This window comes from Salvia splendens, unplaced genomic scaffold (genome assembly GCF_004379255.2).
Source record: "Salvia splendens isolate huo1 unplaced genomic scaffold, SspV2 ctg656, whole genome shotgun sequence".
Taxonomy (NCBI): domain Eukaryota; kingdom Viridiplantae; phylum Streptophyta; class Magnoliopsida; order Lamiales; family Lamiaceae; genus Salvia; species Salvia splendens.
In genome coordinates, this window is record NW_024599319.1 from 8,163 (window position 1) to 19,554 (window position 11,392).

The window sequence follows — 11,392 nt, forward strand, 5'->3', positions numbered from 1 at the left end:
AGGCGAATTAATTTGTTCAAATGTCCATTGTTGATGCAGTAGCTGTCCATTGTCCATTGTTGTTTATGGAGTTTATCGAATTCAGTAGCTACTTTTATCTATTAGTGAAATAACTTGTGCATTTCTCATTCACATTGTGGCAGTTTGAAATGGCTGATGCACGTAGAGGGAACAGAGGTGATAGGACCAGGCGTAGTTGGTCCGGAAAGGAAGAAGAAATCTTGGCTGCAACAATGAAGGAGCTTGTGGCTCAAGGGTGGAAGTCTGATAATGGGTTTCGATCCGGATACCTCAACAAAATTGAAGAAGCCCTAAAACGTGAGTTCCCAACCTCAGATATTAAGGTCAATCCTCATGTTCAGTCAAAGATCTGTTCTTGGAAGAAGAATTATTCCTCCTTGGTTACTATTATGGGCCGAAGTGGTGTAGGCTTTAATAACAATGGTGATTTCAAAATTGATTGTGAAGACGATCAATGGACGCAAATAATGATGGTATATTTTTACTGCTTGTTTACTTGTGAAATATGATTTAATAGATTTTACTAATTGGACCATATTTTCCAATAACAGATCGATAGCAATGCTCGTTTCATGAGAAACAGGTCATGGCCTTTCTGGGAGGATTGGAAGATAATTTTTGGCAAGGATAGAGCTACTGGGAGCAATGCTGAGGACGTGATTGATGTTGTGAATGCATTGTATTCACAACAGAATTTGGACAATACCGACACAATCCCTGGTGAAGATTTCAGCCTCAACGGTTTGTCCACTGAAGAGGGAGTAAGTGAGAGCTTGGGGACTAATGCATCTGCTGACAGTGGGAGTGCACGCGAGAGGGCTACTGACAGTGGGAGTGCACGCGAGAGGGCTGCTCCTCCACCAAAGCGAAGGGAGATGATGGGCTGGATAGAATGTACACCCTTCTACATAAAATGCATGAAGATGCCAATGCACGATTGCAATTGCTATCAACCAGGATCGGGTATGAAGTTGATCTTAGTCAAGCAAGGAAGGATGTGTTCGATCGTTTAGGTGATATTCCAGGACTTTCAATGGATGACAAGTTTGATGTGTGTGAAATGCTTGCGAAGGAACCGGATCGATTGGATATTTTTATGGGGCTGCCGGAGAATGCTAGGTATGCATATGTTATGCGAGTCTTGCTGGAGAAGCGAGAGAAGCGTGGAAATTGAAGTTGCAAATGAAGATGTTGAAAGGCAAAAAACGAGACAGCTTTTTGAAGCTATGTGGCGGTTCACTTTCTTTTTGGTGCTTAGATTTTGGTGTTAGACTTGTTTTTACTAAGTGCCTTTTTTGCCGCCTTTTTTTTTGAATGACTTCTTTCTGTTTTAGCACTTTGGATATTGTCATTTCGTTTTCATCATCCATGAAATGTTTTGTTTTGCATAATACTTCTACTACTACATATGCACTTACCTGCCCCTTTTTTTTTAATGACTTCTTTCTGTTTTAGCACTTGAGGAATCCAGAATCTTGATTTATTTTGGACAATAATCAGAGCATAATCATTGATTAAGGATGAAGTATGATAGGTTGAGGAGTATAGGGGGAGGATACAGAGTGTGGTGGGGGACTTTGCTTCTGTATTGCGTTCGTTGCAGATCGTGCTGCTGGTATCGGGGTTCTATACGTTAAGGCACCCCAAGCTCCGGAGCAAGTCGCCGCCCATCTCTACTGATACAAATACATCAGTAACATAATCGGGCACTCGAGCATTGCATCCAGTTTAAGAGGGCATCTTGAAAGTGGTTATATACCAAATATAGGAGTTTTCGAGGAAGATAAAATAAGGATATGTACAAGGAGGAATGGACAAATTTGTATATCTATTAATAAAAAAGGACGTCTTCCAAAAACAATTTTCTTCAAGTACTATGTAAGTATAAGTAGAAGATAATTACATAATTATAAGTAGAATATAATATAATGTAAAGAAAGTGAGAACAACAATTTCACCTCAACAAAAGCCATAACATGATTTAATAGGAAAATGACGTCTTTTAATACAACAACATCGATAAAACCAACACTGATGTCTAAAGCAATACAACAAGCAAAAGTTAAACGATAGCAACCACACTACATGATGGAACTACGACGTGTGGCAAAAAAAGATGGCGAACATCAAAACATGCATCACTTGGACAGGTTACGTTTGATCGGGGTTGAAGAACCACAAGAACTACCATAAGAGTTGCTAGCTTTCTTCCCATCGAGTTGACGCGGACGTGGTGGGTAAACGTCCTCAAATTTGTACTTCTTTTCCTCCTTTGGTCCAATCGCATAGTAGTTATGTCCTTTGTCATTTTTGGAATCGACATCTAACGGGCCTAGTTCCCTTGTAAATAGCTTGCGTCGACTCTTGAGCAAGGCAGCACCTACAGGAGATGTTACCTCTTCACTCACAACATGCTTCACTGCTTTAGAACCTCCACCATCACTAACAGGGTACGTGGAGTCAGATATGACAATCACACTTTTATCTCTTCTAAAACCGACTCAAGTGAAGAGTTTTTACATAAGATAGGCTTCATCTTCAATAATCAAACTTGTCTGCACAAAAAAAAATAATTTGCATAGTCACAAATGTGCTTCACACCCCGGCAGAATAAGTTAGTTGTGAATGGACGATTCTGTTTTCTTAATGAATGAATGTGCTTATGATAAAGAAAAAAACAAAATGTGCTTCCAAATAATGAAACAGAATGTATAACAGCTACTATTCTTTTGAGGATGCAACCAAGAGTAGTAAAATAATCATCCACATTCAGCTTTTAAGGGATTAACTAAGTTACTTTAGACATACGAGAAAAGGATGAGAACCCAAGAAACAGAAAGAATATGAAAGACTGGAGTGTTGGGTATGTTGGCTATGTGGGGATATGCAGAGAGTGACAAAATCTTGTTAGGATTCAGAAAGGCATTTGGAAAATTTCACAAATGCATAGAGTTCAGAATATGGTATAACAGCATATGCATCAATAAAAATTCATTCTTTGTTGCTATTGGGGATAAAAGTATGAAATGGTGAGTCGGACAAACTCAATCCTTTGCAGGCGTACTGTGAATATCTGTACCAAACTTGAACAAGCTCAAGAGGCCCAAGTTTTACCAAAATCTGGAAATAGGAAAACGCAGACAGAGCTGCAATGTGTCCAAGAGATAATGAAGTCACACAATTAGAGATTGGAGAAATAGTATAACAATTAGAAATTGGAGAAATTAGCGTTGAAATAATCCAAGATATTCGAGGGGTTTTTTTCCAAACATTTCAGATAAATCTTGAAGAATACTTGCAAAAAACCTAACCTTGATTCAGAAATAGAGTCGCGGGAGAAATGGAGTCTCGCCGGAAGTAATGGAGTCGCCGGATGTTTGAGTCACCGGAAAGAATGGAGGGAGGGAGGCAGAATGTTTTGTGAAGTGAGGAAGAGTTGTTATGTTTTGTGAAGTGAAGAATTTGTGAAGTAGGCGTATGTTTTATGAAGTGATGGAGTGAGGAAGTGGTGTTAGTTTTGGATTAGGGTTAGAAAAATTTAAATTATGGGTATAAATGTATTTTGCAAAATTAACTAGGTATCCTTGATATGTAACATACCAAAATGGGTGGTTACATAACATGTCAAAACATAGATTTTTTAATGGGCTTTGTGCGGGCCGGATACAGAACACGGGCTATTAAGTTTATTAACATAACTACCAAATGCACAAATAAACCCGGATTAATCCTCTTATCTAATCGTAACATAGCTACCAAACGGGGCCTTATAGTTTGATAAGCTCATTCATAGTTTAGTCATTTTCCATATATAACTTTTTTATCTTTCTTACTTTTTTATCTATTTATTTAACACACCAACATCCATTTCTTAAACTTTATGCCGAAAAGTTTCGCTTACACTATGAGGGAACAAAAATTTGTTTTATAGTTTATCATTTTATCATTTTATAGCATACCATTATTCTCCTAATATTTTTTAGTTGTATATGAAATACTTTATATTGATTTCATATTGATAGCATTTTAATATTAGTAATATTTTATACTGATTTCATATATCAATTATTGTTATTAATAGAAATTTATATATTTAAATGTAAATATATTTATATTTATAATTATAATTGTTTAACAATATTGTTAAACAATTTTATTTTGTTTTATTTTGTTCATTCACAAGTTAACTAGAGCGGAGTAGTAAGGTCATCCACAATAGGAATAGCCCAGCAATAGCTCAGCCATAGCCTAGCCACTGTCACATCATCAGCACTAAAAATCCTCCTGACACATCATAAATAGCCCAGCCATAGCCTAGCCACATCATAAATAGCCCAGCCACATCAATAGCCACATCACTAATAACAATTATATAAAATGACATAATTAACAATCACACAATATACGGAATTTAATTTACGAGACATATACGGGAAACATTAATAATACGATTAAAAATTTAAAAAGTACAATAATTTAAAAATATTACAATAATTAAAAAAATACAATAATTAAAAAAAATACAATAATTCACTCCTCGTCGCCGTCGTCGTCTCCTCCGTCGCTGTCGCCACCATCGCCTCCGCCTCCGTCGCCGTCGCCTCTACTCCCGGCAGCTTCCCTCCGTGCCGCCTCCAAATCCTCCTGCATGCTTAGGAGCAATGTTTGAAGCAAACTCTTCTCCACGGGGTCCACTGCCGCCCGCCATTCAGCCATCGTCTTGACCATCTGAGCGCGCGTTTGTTGGCGCGCGAAGAATTTGAGATCCGTTGTGGATTGGCCAAGGGGGGATGCCGACTGGACCTCCTGTGAACCCCCGGCGACCCCCATCGCCTCCCGTTGAGCCCGCCTGTGCCCAACCGGGCGAGTACGGTGAGCAAACGAACGAGGGGTCGGGACCTCCTGGGCCGTCTCAGGGAGGTCATGGGAACCACCGCTACTGCCGCTGAAATCACCGGAATAGTTCAGCCGTTGCTTCTTCGGCCAGCCAGAGTCGACACCTACTCGGAACTTCTCGGAGTCGTTCAGCACAAGATAGCAGTTCCAGTAGGTGAAGTCCTTGTACACCCCCTTCAGGGGGAAGGCTTTCTCCGCTATCCTCCTGCAGTCGTCCTCAGTTTGCCCACTGCTCATCATGCGGAGGGCGTTGGTGTACAAGCCCGAAAATCGGGAGACCGCAACCCTGATTCGGTCCCACGCCTTCCGGCAATCCTCCCCATTGCGTGGCCTCCCCTCCGGGCAAAACCTCTGGTAGGCTGCTGCTATCTTGCCCCACAAGTTGACGATCCTCTGGTTGTTCGAAACGAGAGGATCGTCGCAAACACTCACCCACGCTTTGGACAGCGCGACGTTCTCCGCGTCCGTCCACCTCCTCCGTACCGCGTTGTCGTCCTCACCCGGCTGCGAGGACTCGCCGACCCTTTTCCCCTTGCCTTTCTTCTTTGGGGCGCCCCGACCCCGCCCTGCGCCCCCCGTTTGAATGGGAGCATCCGGAATACCGGAAAGATCTATCCCCAAGTCATCGAAGGAGAAAGTGTCAAACTGGGCTGGAGGCGCAGCCGCCGTTGGCGTCGATGTGTGCGACGAACCAGTCGAAAAATCAACACTGGGGCGATAGACGTCCCCCGGCGTCCCCTGTGTCGCCGGTACCCCCCGGGCATCATCTGCATTCCGGGTGCCCACCCCGACATCTGGACACTGGGTGCCCACCCCGACATCGCCGGAAACGCCCCCGGCGGACTCCCCCCCGCTGGTATCCCGGGCATCATCTGCTGCCACGGGTACATGTTGTAGTATGGGTGCATCTGACTCGGGTGCATCTGACTCCATCCACCTCCCACGGGGATCGGGGGAGTTTGAGATCCGCTACTCCATGAAGTAGGCTCGTTGTTGAGATCCATTTACCGTTGTTGATCTTGTACAGAAATTTAGATAGAGAGAGTACTCGTTAATACAAGTGGTGCGAATGAAAATGACAGGCAAGTCGCGTATATATAGTGTTTCGGAATAAAAAAAAATTAAAAATTCGCGCTAGGCGGTGCGCTAGGCGATCCGGACGCTGCAATAGCGCCTAGCGGATCGTCTAGCGCACCGCCTAGCGCCGCGGAACCGCCGAGCGCTAGGCGGTTTTTTTCCGCGAAATCGGCTAGGCGGCTGCAATAGTTCGCCTAGCGCACTGCCTAGCGCCGACGCTCGGCTAGGCGGTGCGCTAGGCGCTATTGTGGATGCTCTAATATTCAACAAGAGAATTGATATTTAAGTGGTTTGCTTTGAAGTAGGAAAACCGAAAATTTATTCAAACGGATCACGATGAGCAAACGAGCAGCATTTTGGAAATCGAAACTCTATGAATTTCACTCGCATTTCTTCAATCGCCCCATAATTGTTTACCGGCCGCCGCCGCAGCACCGCCGTATCCACCTCCTGACTGCGAAAACACTCTTCCGCCGTCTCTACTCCGCCAGAGCTGCACTGTCCCAATCCCAGCCCCAACTCTCCAACGATCTCATCAACATCATGGAACACAAACTATCAGCTATTGAAAATCGACATGCTCAATTAGAGGCGATTCTCAACCAGGTGATATATCATATATGCGTGTTGTCTTGTTTCATTCACTCCTATCATCTGTTTGATCAAATTCCTCTGTATAAAAAATGTTAATTTTTGTGAAAGACAGCCGGATGCCTCGCCCGAAGAGTATTCGACGGCCAACAAAGAGCTGAAGAAGCTCCGGCATACGATTGATGTGGTGTCTGAATTGAGAAAGAAGCAGCAGGTATTATCACTGTGTTCATTTTCTTCGTTGTGTACAGTAGAGCTTATCTATGTTCCTGATTTTGCAGGAGATTGGGGGCCTAAAATCACTGATTGACGAAGCTGATGAAGACAAAGACATGCGTGAAATGGCTGCTGATGAATTGGGGCAGGCCTCTCAAGAAGAGGAGCGTCTGCGGTATATGCTGCTCAAGTCATTACTACCGAAGGATGATGTCGATGAACGTGACTGCATCCTGGAAGTCAGAGCAGGTAGACGTTATAAATGGCAATGCTTATCTGTATTTTAGATTCTTAGTGCTCTCTTCTTGGTTCATGCTTTTGAAGCTCCGTACGTTGTCCTAATTACTCTTGAAGTTTGCTATAGGAACTGGAGGGGAAGAGGCTTCTTTATTTGCGATGGATATCTTTAAAATGTACACTCCTGTTTGTGGTTTGATTGATATTTCAAGTGCTATTTTTCTTTCATTTCACGACTCTATCATTCAAACACTTAGGTATGAGAAGTACTCACAGAATAAGGTTGGAGGTTTGAAGTTCTTGGTGTGGCAGAATCCGACATTAAAGGTTATAAGGTTGGTCGAGTATCCTTTAGATTCCATGTTGCCTACGACTGTTTTTTTCATATTTTCAGCGTCACACGCTATTGTTCTTCGAAATGTTCTATGATTCCTCAGGAGGCTAGTGCCGCAATCTCTGTGCTGATGTTTATGGAAAGCTGAAATTTGAGAGTGGAATTCATAGAGTGCAGGTTTTTCAACTCAAAATCTATCTGCATTTTGATTTATTTGTCTTCGGATGATATGAATACCATTCTTTTATAGCGAGTTCCGATGACTGAGAAATCTGGGCGAGTTCATACCAGTGCCGTATCTGTTTTATTCTTCCTCAAGCAGATCAGGTGCTAATCCATTCCATTTAAAGTTATGTTCCCACATGTGACAAAAATGTTAGCAAACATATTAAGAATGACACTTTTCAAATCATTAGACATTAATGCCTACTAATTTGAGTCTGCATTCATGTTTATCTACTTCTCTGTGCTGTTGAACCTTCTGCAGGTGGATGTCCAAATCAGGAATGAAGACCTAAAAATTGATACATACAGGTCTGGTGGTTCAGGTGGTCAGAGTGTAAACACCACTGATAGTGCCGTCAGGATTCTCATATACCAACTGGTTTAGTAGTTGCCATACAGGATGAGCGATCCCAACATCAGGCACGAAATCTTATTTGCAGTTGCTAATTCTTCTTTCCCATAGGACTGTTATAATATTACCCAGCAGTAATTGTGCCATTGAGTAATGGCATAGCTGGATTCCTTCTAAAAATTCTTAGTTGTTTGCTTAAAAATGATTGGCACTAACTACTGAGGATTTGGTCATCTAATAAGACAGTCAGTTAATACAATTTATGTTTGGATAAATGGCATGATAATGTATAGACTGCTTGTCATGTGCACTACCCTGTTATGCATTTTATGATGAGTTTGTTTATTGAACACATGTGCAACCATATTATACTAATGGAATGAATCCTCAATTCTCCAGTATTCCTTTAATTTGAATAACTTATATACTGTAGAAAGAATTATGTCATTTATCTCTCACTTTTGAGTTTTAGGTGGTCTGAGTAGCTTTGTTCGACATAAGTTTCAAGTTTAGAAGCATTCATTTTCTCAAGCTTCTTTTCCAACTGGTTGTATTACAAGTGGAACTGATCTATTTGGTACTGCTTGCAACTTCATGAAACATAATTATACAATCCATTAAATTATGTACTGCACTTTCTCTTTGTTCTACGAAGAAAATATTGTATTCGCTTATATACTGAACCAAAATACTACTAGTAGTGAGTTAATGTACCTTTTCATTTTACTTATACTATAAGGTTCTGCTTCAATATTCACAAATCTTTTAGACATGTTTTCATGTTAAGAATGATAAATTTATGAAGATTGTCACATGCCACCGGATTTGAATCTGATTCATGCCTCTTGATTACTTGAGTCTGATTTTCTCGTTTACTTATTGTTTCTTCAGAACAAGGCCAAAGCACTTAAAGTATTGTGTGCGAAGTTATATGAGTTGGAAAGGACTCGGCTTGATGCAAATCGTTCAAAACTTAGAACAGAGCAGGTAATGATTGTCTTCAAGTTGAAGGCTATTAATTTGAAGCATTGGCCTATTGATAGAAGATCATTATGCATATTTTTGATAGTGAATTTCTGCACTCAACAGATTGGTAGTGGCGACAGATCAGAACGCATCCGCACATATAATTTCCCTCAAGGTCGTGTAACTGACCATCGAGTTGGCATCACTAGTCACGCAATAGATGATATAATGGAGGGCGAGGATCTAGACACATTTGTTGATGCTCTCATCTTGCAACAAGAAATGGATGCCATTGCATCTTTCACTTCTACATAGCAACCGAAGAGTTAAACTGGCTTTTACTACCTTCCATTTGCAGTTGCAGATTCTCTGGGACCAACCAAAGATCCATGTTTCGACCCGCAACTGCTTAATCTTGTATTCTACTGCGAATAGATTTGCCCGACCTAAAAGATAAGTTAGTTGGTCTGAGATTGCAATTTGGCAACCACCTCCTGTTAGATATTGATGGTGGTTTTTCATGTTTTGACAGATGCTTTCAAGATCGAACATTTAGCTAGAGAAATAACTAGAATATCAATATATCAGATGATGTTGTTTGTGGCTTTATGGCGGAAAATAATTATATTGAGGAAAAGCAAGCTTGCTTGCTTACTTTTTTTTTAAAATAATGTTGTATGCAGTGCTAATTAGTTTTGGTTGCTCTGCTAATGCTATGATACATTTTGTTGATCAAGTAAGAATGACATCAAACTCACTGAGACTCCATTCAGCAACTTCTTCTTGATTACTAACAAAAATCTCAGTCCCCACATCAAGAGATGTCCATATTCTTCTTGCAGGAGTAGTATCCGGATCCTGATAAAAGTAGAGCCGGCCGGAAAGGCCTCCAACATCGAGCTCCCAGGTACGCCCGTCTCCCACCCATCCGTCACCCTGCTTGGTAGGGTAGCCATAGTCTTTCCAAATGGGGTGAGGAAGCAACTGCACCAGCTCCTGCGCCTGCGGGTTGCTGTAGGGATCGCAGGTGCTGTATGGCTTCTCCGCGTGCTTGGCGTTACCAGGTGCGCAGTAGTAGTGATAGGCTCCATAAGGGAAGTTGGCAGTGTCGTTTCTGTGTATCTTGGTATCGTCTGGGGTGATGTGGTACGGGGGGCAGTTGCCGATGTTGGTGGGGCTGCACCACGCCTGAGTTGCCGGGTTGATGATCATCTCCGAGTACCGGGTCACGTCGGTCTCCACGTCGCCGTCACACAGGGCGCCGTTGTTTTTCCAGCAGCTCCCTATGTCCATCAGGTAGAACTGGCTCTTCGGACCTCCCCCCTTCTTGATGTCCAAACTCAGTTTCACTTTGAAATTTGGGGACTCTGGCAGCTGCAATGCAATAAACAATCACCATCATTGTCTAACTAATTATTCTTCTTTGTAATTGATCGTGACAAATGCACCTACACCTACCTACCTACCTATCACAACACAATCAATATATCATTATTGGTTTAGGAAAAAAAATCAAAATTCTTACAATTTTGAGCATTCCTCTAGTGTCATAATGGTAACCCCCAGAATATCCTTTTGTTGCATCAGCTCTCAAGTAAAGCATAAGCCATGGATACTTATTAGAAGACTTCAACTTATGATTGAAAACCCAGCTCCCACTCCCAACTTTCTTCTCCCACACAACTTCATAATAAGAACCAGCATTGGTGGAATTCGAACTCTTGTCGTAACTCCCGTTGAATCCGCCTCTCAACAACGTCCCGTCCTCGTACAACCCGGTAGGCTGGTGGTACAAGGTCGGCTGATTCATACACCCCTTCCCGAAACACGGAAACCTTCCTGGCTTAAACGGTGGTGCCTTTTTCCCGTCCTCCGGGCACAGCCCAGATCGGGTATCGTAGTTTCCATTCTTGAGCATCACCATCCAAAACTGCCACGGCTCCGGGCTGTCAGAGACCTCACATAACGATCCGAGATAAAGCTCCTTCGCGGCCGCGTATAGGTCCGGGTCGTTCACTGCTCCCGGGCTCAAACCCGGGAACGGCGTCCCGACTCCCAACCTGTTGTCCGCTTCGGACACCTTGTGAGTTACGGGATCCGTGCCTGTAAATCACATCAATGTCTTTTAAGTCGAGTCTTATATATTATATTAAAAAATTAAAAATGACCAGTAATGTGTCACCTTGAGTGAGATCGAAGCAATCCGCAGCTCTGGGGCTCCCCATGCGGGGGCCTCGCGCCAACTTCATTGCAGAAGTTCCAAGCCTCGAACGCCACCCGCAGCCCGTCCCTCCGCATTCCGGCATCTCCGACCGCCGAAGCAGCGGCGGCGGCCGGGCAATGGTGGTGATAAAGAATGCTAGTGTGATGGTGATGGTGGTGGGGAATAAACGCAGCGGCATTGCGAAAGGGGTTTTGGAGTGATTGGTGATGAGTGTATTTATAAATAGAAGAAGGTGAGAGATTGCAGTGAAGGT

General features: G+C 42.6%; 2 pseudogenes; one reads left to right on the top strand and one right to left on the bottom strand.

The window, feature by feature from the left end:
• Positions 1 to 6,571: 6,571 nt before the first annotated feature.
• On the top strand, positions 6,572 to 9,428 carry LOC121790891 (annotated as a pseudogene).
• A 114-nt stretch (positions 9,429 to 9,542) lies between these two features.
• Positions 9,543 to 11,375, bottom strand: LOC121790892 (annotated as a pseudogene).
• Between the last annotated feature and the right edge of the window lie 17 nt (positions 11,376 to 11,392).